The sequence below is a fragment of the Somniosus microcephalus genome, chromosome 32, assembly GCF_052327205.1.
Source record: "Somniosus microcephalus isolate GS21.2 chromosome 32, FLI_Smic_1.0, whole genome shotgun sequence".
NCBI lineage: Eukaryota > Metazoa > Chordata > Chondrichthyes > Squaliformes > Somniosidae > Somniosus > Somniosus microcephalus.
The window spans coordinates 114,108-126,085 of record NC_141018.1 but is presented as its reverse complement, the minus strand read 5'-3'; positions in this window follow the sequence as shown (position 1 = coordinate 126,085).

Sequence of the window (11,978 nt, the reverse complement as noted above, 5' to 3'; positions counted from 1 at the left end):
GACGGAGAGTTTGTCGGACGGAGTTTCTGTCGGACGGCGTGTCTGTCGGACGGCGTGTCGGTCTGACGGAGTGCCTGTCGGACGGGGTGTCTGCCGAACGGGGTGTTTGGCAGACGGGGTGTTTGTCGGACGGAATGTTAGTCGGACGGAGTGTTTGGCGGACGTAGTGTTTGGCGGACGTACTGTTTGGCGGACGTAGTGTTTGGCGGATGGAGTGCTTGTCGGGCGGAGTGTTTGGCGGACGGAGTGTTTGGTGGATGGAGTGTTTGGAGGACGGAGTGTTTGCCGGACGGAGTATTTACCGGACGGCGTGTTTGCCGGATGGAGTGTTTGACGGACGGAGTGATTGCCGGACGGAGTATATGCCGGACGGAGTGTTTGCCGGATGGCGTGTTTGTCGGACGGAGTGTTTGCCGGACGGCGTGTTTGTCGGACGGCGAGTTTGTCGGACGGTGTGTTTGCCGGATGGAGTGTTTGCAGAATGGAGTGTTTGTTGGACGGAGTGTTTGCCGGATGGAGTGTTTGCCAGACAGAGTGTTTGCCGGATGGAGTGTTTGCCGGAAGGAGGGTTTGGAGTGTTTGCCAGATGGAGTGTTTGGCGGACAGAGTGTTTGGCGGACAGAGTGTTTGGCCGATGGAGTGTATAGTGTACGGAGAGTTTGCCGGATGGAGTGTTTGTCGGACGGCGTGTTTGCCGGAGGTAGTGTTTGCTGGACGGAGTTTTTGCCGGACGGCACGTTTGCCGGAGGGAGTGTTTGCCGGACGGTGTTTTTGCCAGAGGGCATGTTTGCTGGATGGCGTGTTTGCCAGAGGGCGTGTTTGCCGGACGGCATGCTTGCCGGGCGGCGTGTTTGCCGGGCGGCGTGTTTGCCGGGCGGCGTGTTTGCCCGGCGGCGTGTTTGCCGGAGGGCGTGTTTGCCGGACGGCCTGTTTGTCGGATGGCGTGTTTGTCGGGCGGCGTGTTTGTCGGACGGCGTATTTGTCGGACGGCGTATTTCTCGGACGGCGTGTTTCTCGGATGGCGTGTTTGTCGGATGGCGTGTTTGTCGGACGGCGTGCTTGTCGGACGGCGTGTTTGTCGGACGGAGTGTTTGTCGGACGGAGTGTTTGCCGGGCGGAGTGTTTGCCGGACGGTTCATTTGACGGACGGAGCATTTGCCGGACGGCGTGTTTGTCGGACGACGTGTTTGTCGGACGACGTGTTTGGCAGACGGCGTGTTTGGCGGCCGGCGTGTTTGGCGGACGGAGTGTTTGCCGGACGGTGCTTTTCTCGGACGGAGAGTTTGTCGGACGGAGTTTCTGTCGGACGGCGTGTCTGTCGGACGGCGTGTCGGTCTGACGGAGTGCCTGTCGGACGGGGTGTCTGCCGAACGGGGTGTTTGGCAGACGGGGTGTTTGTCGGACGGAGTGTTAGTCGGACGGAGTGTTTGGCGGACGTAGTGTTTGGCGGACGTACTGTTTGGCGGACGTAGTGTTTGGCGGACGGAGTGTTTGTCGGGCGGAGTGTTTGGCGGACGGAGTGTTTGGCGGATGGAGTGTTTGGCGGACGGAGTGTTTGCCAGATGGAGTATTTGCCGGACGGCGTGTTTGCCGGGTGGAGTGTTTGCCGGATGGAGTGTTTCTTGGCCAGAGTATTTGCCGGGCAGAGTGTTTGCCGGACGGAGTGTTTGCCGGATGGAGTGTTTGCCAGATGGAGTGTTTGCCGGATGGTGTGTTTGCCGGACGGAGGGTTTGGTGTGTTTGCCAGACGGAGTGTTTGGCGGACGGAGTGTTTGGCGGACAGAGTGTTTGGCGGATGGAGTGTATGGTGTACGGTGTGTTTGCCGGATAGAGTGTTTGTCGGATGTCGTGTTTGCCGAAGGTAGTGTTTGCTGGACGGAGTGTTTGCCGGACGGCGCGTTTGCTGGAGGGAGTGTTTGCCGGATGGTGTATTTGTCGGACGGAGTGTTTGTTGGACGGAGTGTTTGTCGGCCGGTGTGTTTGTCGGACAGGGTGTTTGTTGGACGGAGTGTTTGTCGGACGGAGTGTTTACCGGACGGGGTGTTTGCCAGACGGAGGGTTTGGCGGACAGAGCATTTGCCAGACGGAGTGTTCGGAGTGTTGCCAGATGGAGGGTTTGGCGGACGGAGTGTTTGGGGGATGGAGTGTTTAGCGGACGGAGTTTTTGGCGGACGCAGTGTATGGTGGACGGAGTGTTTGCTGGATGGCGTGTTTGTCGGAGTGAGTGTTTGCCAGACGTAGTGTTTGCCAGCTGGAGTGTTTGCCGGACGGCATGTTTGCCGGAAGAAGTGTTTGGCGGACGGTGTGTTTGCCGGACGGCGTGTTTGCCGGAGGGCGTGTTTGACGGACAGAGTTTTTGCCGGATGGCGTGTTTGCCGGAGGGCGTGTTTTCCGGGCGGCGTGTATGCTGGAGGACGTGTATGCCGGACAGCGTGCATGCCGGGCGGCATGTTTGCTGGGCGGCTTGTTTGCCGGGTGGCGTGTTTGCCGGGCGCGTGTTTGCCAGAGGGCGTGTTTGCCAGATGGCGTGTTTGTCGGACGGCGTCTTTGTCGGACGGCGTGTTTGTCGGACGGAGTTTATGTCGGACGCTCTGTTTCTCGGACGGCATGTTTCTCGGACGGCGTATTTGCCGGACGGCGTGTTTGTCGGACGCCGTGTTTGTTGGACGGCGTGTTTGTCAGACTGCGTGTTTGTTGGATGGCGTGTTTGTCGGACGGCATGTTTGTCGGAAGGAGTGTTTGTCGGATGGCGTGTTTGTCGGACGGCGTGTTTGTCGGACGGCGTGTTTGTTGGACGGTGTGTTGGTCGGACGGTGTGTTTGTCGGATGGCGTGTTTGTCTGATGGCGTGTTTGTCGAACGGCATGTATGTCGGACGGAGTGTTTGGTGGACATAGTATTTGTCGGATGGAGTGTTTGTCGGACGGAGTGTTAGTCGGACGGAGTGTTTGTCGGACGGAGTTTTTGTCGGACGGAGTTTTTGGCGGACGGAGTGTTAGTCGGATGGAGTGTCTGTCGGACGGCGTGTCTGTCGGACGGCGTTTCTGTCGGACGGAGTGTCTGTCGGACGGAGTGTCTGCCGGACGAGTGTCTGTCGGACGGAGTGTCTGTCGGACGGAGTGTCTGTCGGATGGACTGTCTGCCGGACGGAGTGCTTGGCGGACGGAGTGTTTGGCGGACGGAGTGTTTGATGGACGTCGTATTTGTCGGACTTCGTGTTTGTCGGACGGATTGTTTGTCGGACGGAGTTTCTGTCGGACGGTAAGTTTGTTGGACGGAGTGTTTGTTGGACAGAGTGTTTGGTGGACAGAGTGTTTGGCGGACCGAGTGTTTGGCGGACCATGTGTTTGTCGGATGGCGTGTTTGTCGGACGGATTGTTTGTCGGACGGAGTGTTTGTTGGCCGGAGTGTTTGTCGGACGGAGTGTTTGTCGGACGGTGTGTTTGCCGGATGGAGTGTTTGCCGGACGGAGTGTTTGCCGGACGGAGTGCTTCACGGACGGAGTGATTGCCAGACGGAGTGTATGCCGGACAGACTATTCGCCGGACGGCGTGTTTGACAGATGGCGTGCTTGACGGATGGAGTGTTTGCCGGACGGAGTGTTTGCCGGATGGAGCGTTTGTCGGACGGCGCATTTGTCGGACGGTGTGTTTGTCGGATGTCATGTTTGTCGGATGGCGTGTTTGTCGGAAGGCGTGTTTGTCGGACGGCGTGTTTGTCGGACGGCGTGTTTGTCAGACGGCGTGTTTCGCGGACGCGTGTTTGGTGGCCGACGTGTTTGGCGGATGGAGTGTTTGCCGGACGGAGTGTTTCACGGATGGAGTGTTTGTCAGACAGAGTGTCTGCCGGACAGTGTGTCTGTCGGACGGCGTGTCTGTCGGACGGCATGTCTGTCGGACGGCGTGTCGGTCGGAAGGAGTGTCTGTCGGACGGGGTGTCTGCCGGACGGGGTGTTTGTCAGACAGAGTGTTTGTCGGACGGGGTGTTTGTCGGACGGAGTGTTTGTCAGATGGAGTGTTTGCCGGACGGCGTGTTTGCTGGACGGCGTGTTTGCCGGGCGGAGTTTTTGCCAGACGGAGTGTTTGTCGGCCGGAGTATTTGCCAGGCAGAGTGTTTGCCGGACGGAGTGCTTGCCGGACGGAGTGTTTGCCAGACGGAGTGTTTGCTGGATGGAGTGTTTGCCGGACGGAGGGTTTGGAGTGTATGCCAGACGGAGTGTTTGGCGGACGGTGTGTTTGGCGGACAGAGTGTTTGGCGGATGGAGTGTATGGTGTACGGAGTGTTTGCCGGATGGACTGTTTGTCGGACGGCGTGTTTGCCGGAGTTAGTGTTTGCTGGATGGAGTGGTTGCCGGACGGCGCGTTTGCCGGAGGGAGTATTTGCCGAATGGAGTGTTTGCTGGAGGGTGTGTTTGCCGGACGGAATGTTTGCCAGAGGGCGTGTTTGCCGGACGGCATGCTTGCCGGGTGGTGTGTTTGCCGATCGGTGTGTTTGCCGGGTGGAGTGTTTGCCCAGCGGCGTGTTTGCCGGACGGCGTGTTTGTTGGACGGCGTGTTTGTCGGACCGCGTGTTTCTCGGACGGCGTATTTGTCAGACGGCGTGTTTGTCGGACGGCGTATTTGTCGGACGGCATGTTTGTCGGACGGCGTATTTGTCGGACGGCGTGTTTCTCAGACGGCGTGTTTCTCGGACGGCATGTTTGTCGGATGGCGTGTTTGTCGGACGGCGTGTTTGTCGGACGGCGTGTTTGTCAGATGGAGTGTTTGCCGGACAGAGTGTATGCCGGACGGAGTGTTTGCCGGACGGAGTGTTTGACAGATGGCATGTTTGTCAGACGGAGTGTATGCCGGACGGAGTGTTTGCCGGATGCTGTATTTGTTGGACGGAGCCTTTGCCGGACGGCGTGTTTGTCAGACGGCATGTTTGTCGGACGGCGTGTTTCTCGGATGGCATGTTTGTCGGACGGTCTGTTTGTCGGACGGCGCGTTTGTCCGATGGCGCGTTTGTCGGGCGGTGTGTTTGTCGGACAGCATGATTGTCGGATGGCATATTTGTCGGAAGGCGTGTTTGTCGGACGGCGTGTTTGTCGGACGGCGTGTTTGTCAGACGGCGTGTTTGGCGGACGGCGTGTTTGGCGGCTGGCGTGTTTGGCGGACGGAGTGTTTGCCGGACGGAGTTTTTCTTGGACGGAGTGTTTGTCAGACGGAGTGTCTGTCAGACGACGTGTCTGTCAGACGGCGTGTCTGTTGGATGGCATGTCTGTCGGACGGCGTGTCGGTCGGACGGAGTGTCTGTCGGACGGGGTGTCTGCCGAACGGGGTGTTTGGCAGACGGGGTGTTTGTCGGAAGGAGTGTTTGTCGGACAGAGTGTTTGGCGGACGTAGTGTTTGGCGGATGTACTGTTTGGCGGACGTAGTGTTTGGCGGATGGAGTGTTTGGCCGACGGAGTGTTTGCCGGATGGAGTGTTTGCCGGATGGCGTGTTTGCCGGACGGCGTGTTTGCCGGGCGGAGTGTTTGCCGGATGGAGTGTTTGTCGGCCTGAGTATTTGCTGGGCAGAGTGTTTGCCGGAAGGAGTGATTGCCGGATGGAGTGTTTGCCAGATGGAGTGTTTGCTGGATGGAGTGTTTGCCGGATGGAGGGTTTGGAGTGTTTGCCAGATGGAGTGTTTGGCGGAGGAGTGTTTGGTGGACAGAGTTTTTGTCGGACGGTGTGTTTGTCGGACGGAGTGTTTGTCGGGCGGAGTGTTTGGCGGACGTAGTGTTTGGCGGACGTACTGTTTGGCGAACGTATTGTTTGGCGGACGTACTGTTTGTCGGACGGAGTGTTTGGCGGACGGAGTGTTTGTCGGCCGGAGTATTTGCCGGGCAGAGTGTTTTCCGGACAGAGTGTTTGCCGGATGGAGTATTTGCCAGAAGGAGTGTTTGCCGGATGGTGGGTTTGGAGTGTTTGCCAGATGGAGTGTTTGGCGGACAGAGTGTTTGATGGATGGAGTGTATGGTGTACGGAGTGTTTGCCGGATGGTGTGTTTGTCGGACGGCGTGTTTGCCAGAGGTAGTGTTTGCCGGACGGAGGGTTTGGTGTGTTTGCCAGATGGAGTGTTTGGCGGATGGAGTGTTTGGTGGACAGAGTGTTTGACGGATGGAGTGTATGGTGTATGGAGTGTTTGTCGGACGGAGTGTTTGGCGGACGTAGTGTTTGGCGGACGTACTGTTTGGCGGACGTAGTGTTTGGTGGACGGAATGTTTGTCGGACGGAGTGTTTGTCGGCCGGAGTATTTGCCGGGCAGAGTGTTTTCCGGACGGAGTGTTTGCCGGACGGAGTATTTGCCAGAAGGAGTGTTTGCTGGATGGAGTGTTTGCCGGGTGGTGGGTTTGGAGTGTTTGCCAGATGGAGTGTTTGGCGGACAGAGTGTTTGATGGATGGAGTGTATGGTGTACGGAGTGTTTGCCGGATGGTGTGTTTGTCGGACGGTGTGTTTGCCAGAGGTAGTGTTTGCCGGACGGAGGGTTTGGTGTGTTTGCCAGATGGAGTGTTTGGCGGATGGAGTGTTTGGTGGACAGAGTGTTTGACGGATGGAGTGTATGGTGTACGGAGTGTTTGTCGGACGGAGTGTTTGGCGGACGTAGTGTTTGGCGGACGTACTGTTTGGCGGACGTAGTGTTTGGTGGGCGGAATGTTTGTCGGACGGAGTGTTTGGCGGACGGAGTTTTTGGCGGACGGAGTTTTTGACGGACAGAGTGTTTGGCGGACGGAGTGTTTGGCGGACGGAGTGTTTGCCAGATGGAGTGTTTGCCGGACAGCGTGTTTGCCGGACGGTGTGTTTGCCAGATGGCGTGTTTGCCTGGCGGTGTGTTTGCCGGACGGAGTGTTTGTCGGCCTGAGTATTTGCCGGGCAGAGTGTATGCCGGACGGAGTGTTTGCCGGATGGAGTGTTTGCCAGATGGAGTGTTTGCCGGATGGAGTGTTTGCCGGTCGGAGGGTTTGGAGTGTTTGCCAGATGGAGTGTTTGGCGGAGGAGTGTTTGGCGGACAGAGTTTTTGTCGGATGGTGTGTTTGTCGGAGGAGTGTTTGTCGGATGTAGTGTTTGGCAGACGTACTGTTTGCTGGACTTAGTGTTTGGCGGAGGAGTGTTTGTCGGACGGAGTGTTTGTCGGACGGAGTGTTTGCCGGACGGAGTGTTTTCCGGATGGCGTGTTTGCCGGACGGCGTGTTTGCTGGATGGAGTGTTTGGCGGACAGAGTGTTTGATGGATGGAGTGTATGGTGTATGGAGTGTTTGCCGGATGGAGTGTTTGTCGGACGGCATGTTTGCCAGAGGTAGTGTTTGCTGGACGGAGTGTTTGCCGGACGGAGCTTTTGCCAGAGGGCGTGTTTGCCGGACGGCATGCTTGCCGGGTGGTGTGGTTGCCGGGCGGCATGTTTGTTGGGCGGCATGTTTGCCCGGTGGCGTGCTTGCCAGAGGGCGTGTTTGCCGGACGGCGTGTTTGTCGGATGGCGTGTTTGTCGGATGGCGTGTTTGTCGGACGGCGTGATTGTTGGACGGCGTGATTGTCGGATGGAGTGTTTGTCGGACGGCGCATTTGTCGGACGGAGCGTTTGTCGGACGGAGCGTTTGGCAGATGGAGCATTTGTTGGACGGAGCGTTTATCGGACGGAGCCTTTGGCGGATGGAGTGTATGTCGGACGGAGTGTTTGTCGGACGGTGTGTTTGTCGGACAGAATGTTTGTCGGACGGAGTGTTTGTCGGACGGATTGTTTGACGGTCGGAGTGATTGCCGGACAGAGTGTATGCCGGACGGAGTGTTTGCCGGATGTCGTGTTTGACAGATGGCGTGTTTGTCGGACGGAGTGTATGCTGGACGGAGTGTTTGCCGGATGCTGCATTTGTTGGACGAAGCGTTTGCCGGACGGCGTGTTTGTCAGACGGCGTGTTTGTCGGACGGCGTGTTTCTCGGACGGCGTGTTTGTCGGATGGCCTGTTTGTCGGACGGCGCATTTGTCCGACGGCACGTTTGTTGGACGGTTTGTTTGTCAGACGGCATGCTGGACGGAGGGTTTGGAATGTTTGCCAGACGGAATGTTTGGCGGACGGTGTGTTTGGCGGACAGAGTGTTTGGCGGATGGAGTTTATGGTTTACAGAGTGTTTGCCGGATGGAGTGTTTGTCGGACGGCGTGTTTGCCGGAGGTAGTGTTTGCTGGACGGAGTGTTTGCCGGACGGCGCGTTTGCCGGAGGGAGTGTTTGTCAGATGGATTGTTTGCCGGAGGGCTTGTTTGCCGGACGGCATGTTTGCCAGAGGGCGTGTTTGCTGGATGGCATGCTTGCCGGGCGGTGTGTTTGCCGGGCGGCTTGTTTGCCGGGTGTCGGATTTGCCCGGCGGCGTGTTTGCCGGAGGGCGTGCTTGCCAGACGGCGTGCTTGTCGGACGGCGTGTTTGTCGGACGGCGTGTTTGTCGGATGGCGCATTTGTCGGACGGCGTGTTTCTCGGACGGCGTGTTTCTCGGATGGCGTGTTTGTCGGAAGGCGTGTTTTTTGACGGCATGTTTGTCGGACGGCGTGTTTGTCGGATGGAGTGTTTGCCGGATGGAGTGTTTGCCGGACGGAGTGCTTGACGGACGGAGTGATTGCCAGACAGAGTGTATGCCGGATGGAGTGTTTGCCAGACGGGGTGTTTGTCAGATGGCGTGTTTGTCAGACGGAGTGTTTGCCGGACGGAGTGTTTGCCGGACGGTGCATTTGTCGGACGGAGCGTTTGCCGGACGGCGTGTTTGCCGGATGGCATGCTTGCCGGATGGTGTGTTTGCCGGGCGGCATGTTTGCCGGGCGGCCTGTTTGCCCGGCGGCGTGTTTGCCGGAGGGCGTGTTTGCCGGACGGCGTGTTTGTCGGACGGTGTGATTGTCGGACGGAGTGTTTGTCGGACGGAGTGTTTGGCGGACGTAGTGTTTGGTGGACGTAGTGTTTGGCGGACGGAGTGTTTGTCGGACGCAGTGTTTGTTGGACGGAGTGTTTGGCGGAAGGAGTGCTTGGCGGACGGAGTGTTTGGCGGACGGAGTGTTTGCCGGATGGAGTGTTTGCCGGACGAAGTGTATGCCGGATGGAGTGTTTGCCGGACGGCGTGTTTGCCGGACGGCGTGTTTGCCGGGCGGAGTGTTTGCCGGACGGTGTATTGTCGGCTGGAGTATTTGCCGGGCAGAGTGTTTGCCGGACGGAGTGCTTGCCGGACGGAGTGTTTGCAATACAGAGTGTTTGCTGGATGGAGTGTTTGCAGAATGGAGGGTTTGGAGTGTTTGCCAGATGGAGTGTTTGGTGGACGGTGTGTTTGGCGGACAGAGTGTTTGGCGGATGGAGTGTATGGTGTACTGAGTGTTTGCCGGATGGAGTGTTTGTCGGACGGCGTGTTTGCCGGAGGTAGTGTTTGCTGGACGGAGTGTTTGCCGGATGGCGCGTTTGCCGGAGGGAGTGTTTGCCGGACAGAGTGTTTGCCGGAGGGCATGTTTGCCGGACGGCATGTTTGCCAGAGGGCGTGTTTGCCGGATGGCATGCTTGCCGGGCGGTGTATTTGCCGGGCGGCGTGTTTGCCGGGCGGTGTGTTTGCCGGGCGGCGTGTTTGCCGGGCGGCGTGTTTGCCAGGAGGCGTGTTTGACAGAGGGCGTGTTTGCCGGACGGCGTGTTTGTTGGACGGCGTGTTTGTCGGACGGCATGTTTGTCGGACGGCGTAATTGTCGGAAGGCGTGTTTCTCGGATAGCGTGTTTCTCGGATGGCACGTTTGTTGGATGGCGTGTTTGTCGGACAGTGTGTTTGTCGGACGGCGTGTTTGACAGATGGCGTGTTTGTCAGACGGAGTGTTTGCCGGATGGAGTGTTTGTCGGTTGGCGCCTTTGTCCGACGGCGCGTTTGTCGGACGGTGTATTTGTCGGATGGCGTGTTTGCCGGATGGCATGCTTGCCGGACGGTGTGTTTGCCGGGCGGCATGTTTGCCGGGTGGCGTGTTTGCCCGGCGGCGTGTTTGCCGGAGGGCGTGTTTGCCGGACGGCGTGTTTGTCGGACGGTGTGATTGTCGGACGGAGTGTTTGTCGGACGGAGTGTTTGGCGGACGTAGTGTTTGGCGGACGTACTGTTTGGTGGACGTAGTGTTTGGCGGACGGAGTGTTTGTCGGACGGAGTGTTTGTCGGACGGAGTGTTTGGCGGACGGAGTGTTTGGCGGACGGAGTGCTTGGCGGACGGAGTGTTTGGCGGACGGAGTGTTTGCCGGATGGATTGTTTGCCGGATGGAGTGTTTGCCGGACGGAGTGTTTGCCGGACGGCATGTTTGCCGGACGGCGTGTTTGCCGGACGGAGTATTGTCGGCCGGAGTATTTGCCAGGCAGAGTGTTTGCCGGACGGAGTGCTTGCCGGACGGAGTGTTTGCCTGACAGAGTGTTTGCTGGATGGAGTGTTTGCAGAACAGAGGGTTTGGAGTGTTTGCCAGATGGAGTGTTTGGCGGACGGTGTGTTTGGCGGACAGAGTGTTTGGCGGATGGAGTGTATGGTGTACTGAGTGTTTGCCGGATGGAGTATTTGTCGGACGGCGTGTTTGCCGGAGGTAGTGTTTGCTGGACGGAGTGTTTGCCGGACGGCGGGTTTGCCGGAGGGAGTGTTTGCCGGACAGAGTGTTTGCCGGAGGGTGTGTTTGCCGGACGGCATGTTTGCCAGAGGGCGTGTTTGCCGGATGGCATGCTTGCCGGGCGGTGTGTTTGCCGGGCGGCGTGTTTGCCGGGCGGCGTGTTTGCCAGGAGGCGTGTTTGACAGAGGGCGTGTTTGCCGGAAGGCGTGTTTGTCGGACGGCGTGTTTGTCGGACGGCATGTTTGTCGGACGGCGTATTTGTCGGAAGGCGTGTTTCTCGGACGGCGTGTTTCTCGGATGGCATGTTTGTCGGATGGCGTGTTTGTCGGACAGTGTGATTGTCGGACGGCGTGTTTGTCGGATGGAGTGTTTGCCGGATGGAGTGTTTGCCGGACGGAGTGCTTGACGGACGGAGTGATTGCTGGACGGAGTGTATGCCGGACGGAGTGTTTGCCGGACGGCGTTTTTGACAGATGGCGTGTTTGTCGGACGGAATGTTTGCCGGATGGAGTGTTTGCCAGACGGTGCATTTGTCGGACGGAGCTTTTGCCGGACGGCGTGTTTGTCGGACGGCGTGTTTCTCTGATGGCGTGGTTGTTGGACGGCCTGTTTGTTGGAAGGCACCTTTGTCCGACTGCGCGTTTGTCGGACGGTGTGTTTGTCGGACGGCGTGTTTGTCGGATGGCGTGTTTGTCGGAAGGCGTGTTTGTCGGACGGCGTGTTTGTCAGACGGCGTGTTTGTCAGACGGCGTGTTTTGCGCACGGCGTGTTTGACGGCCGGCGTGTTTGGCGGATGGAGTGTTTGCCGGATGGTGTGTTTCTCAGACGGAGTGTTTGTCGGACGGAGTGTCTGTCGGATGGCGTGTCTGTCGGACGATGTGTCGGTCGGACGGAGTGTCTGTCGGACGGGGTGTCTGCCGGACGGGGTGTTTGGCAGACGGGGTGTTTGTCGGACGGAGTGTTTGTCGGACAGAGTGTTTGGCGGACGTAGTGTTTGGCGGGCGTACTGTTTGGCAGATGTAGTGTTTGGCGGACGGAGTGTTTGTCGGGCGGAGTGTTTGGCGGATGGAGTGTTTGGCGGACGGAGTGTTTGCCGGACGGAGTGCTTGACGGACGGAGTGATTGCCAGACGGAGTGTATGCTGGACGGAGTGTTTGCCAGACGGCGTGTTTGACAGATGGCGTGTTTGTCAGACGGAGTGTTTGCCGGATGGAGTGTTTGCCGGACGGTGCATTTGTCGGACGGAGCGTTTGCCAGACGGCGTGTTTGTCGGACGGCGTGTTTGTCGGATGGCGTGTTTCTCGGACGCCGTTTTTGTTGGACGGCCTGTTTGTCGGTTGGCGCCTTTGTCCGACGGCGCGTTTGTCGGACG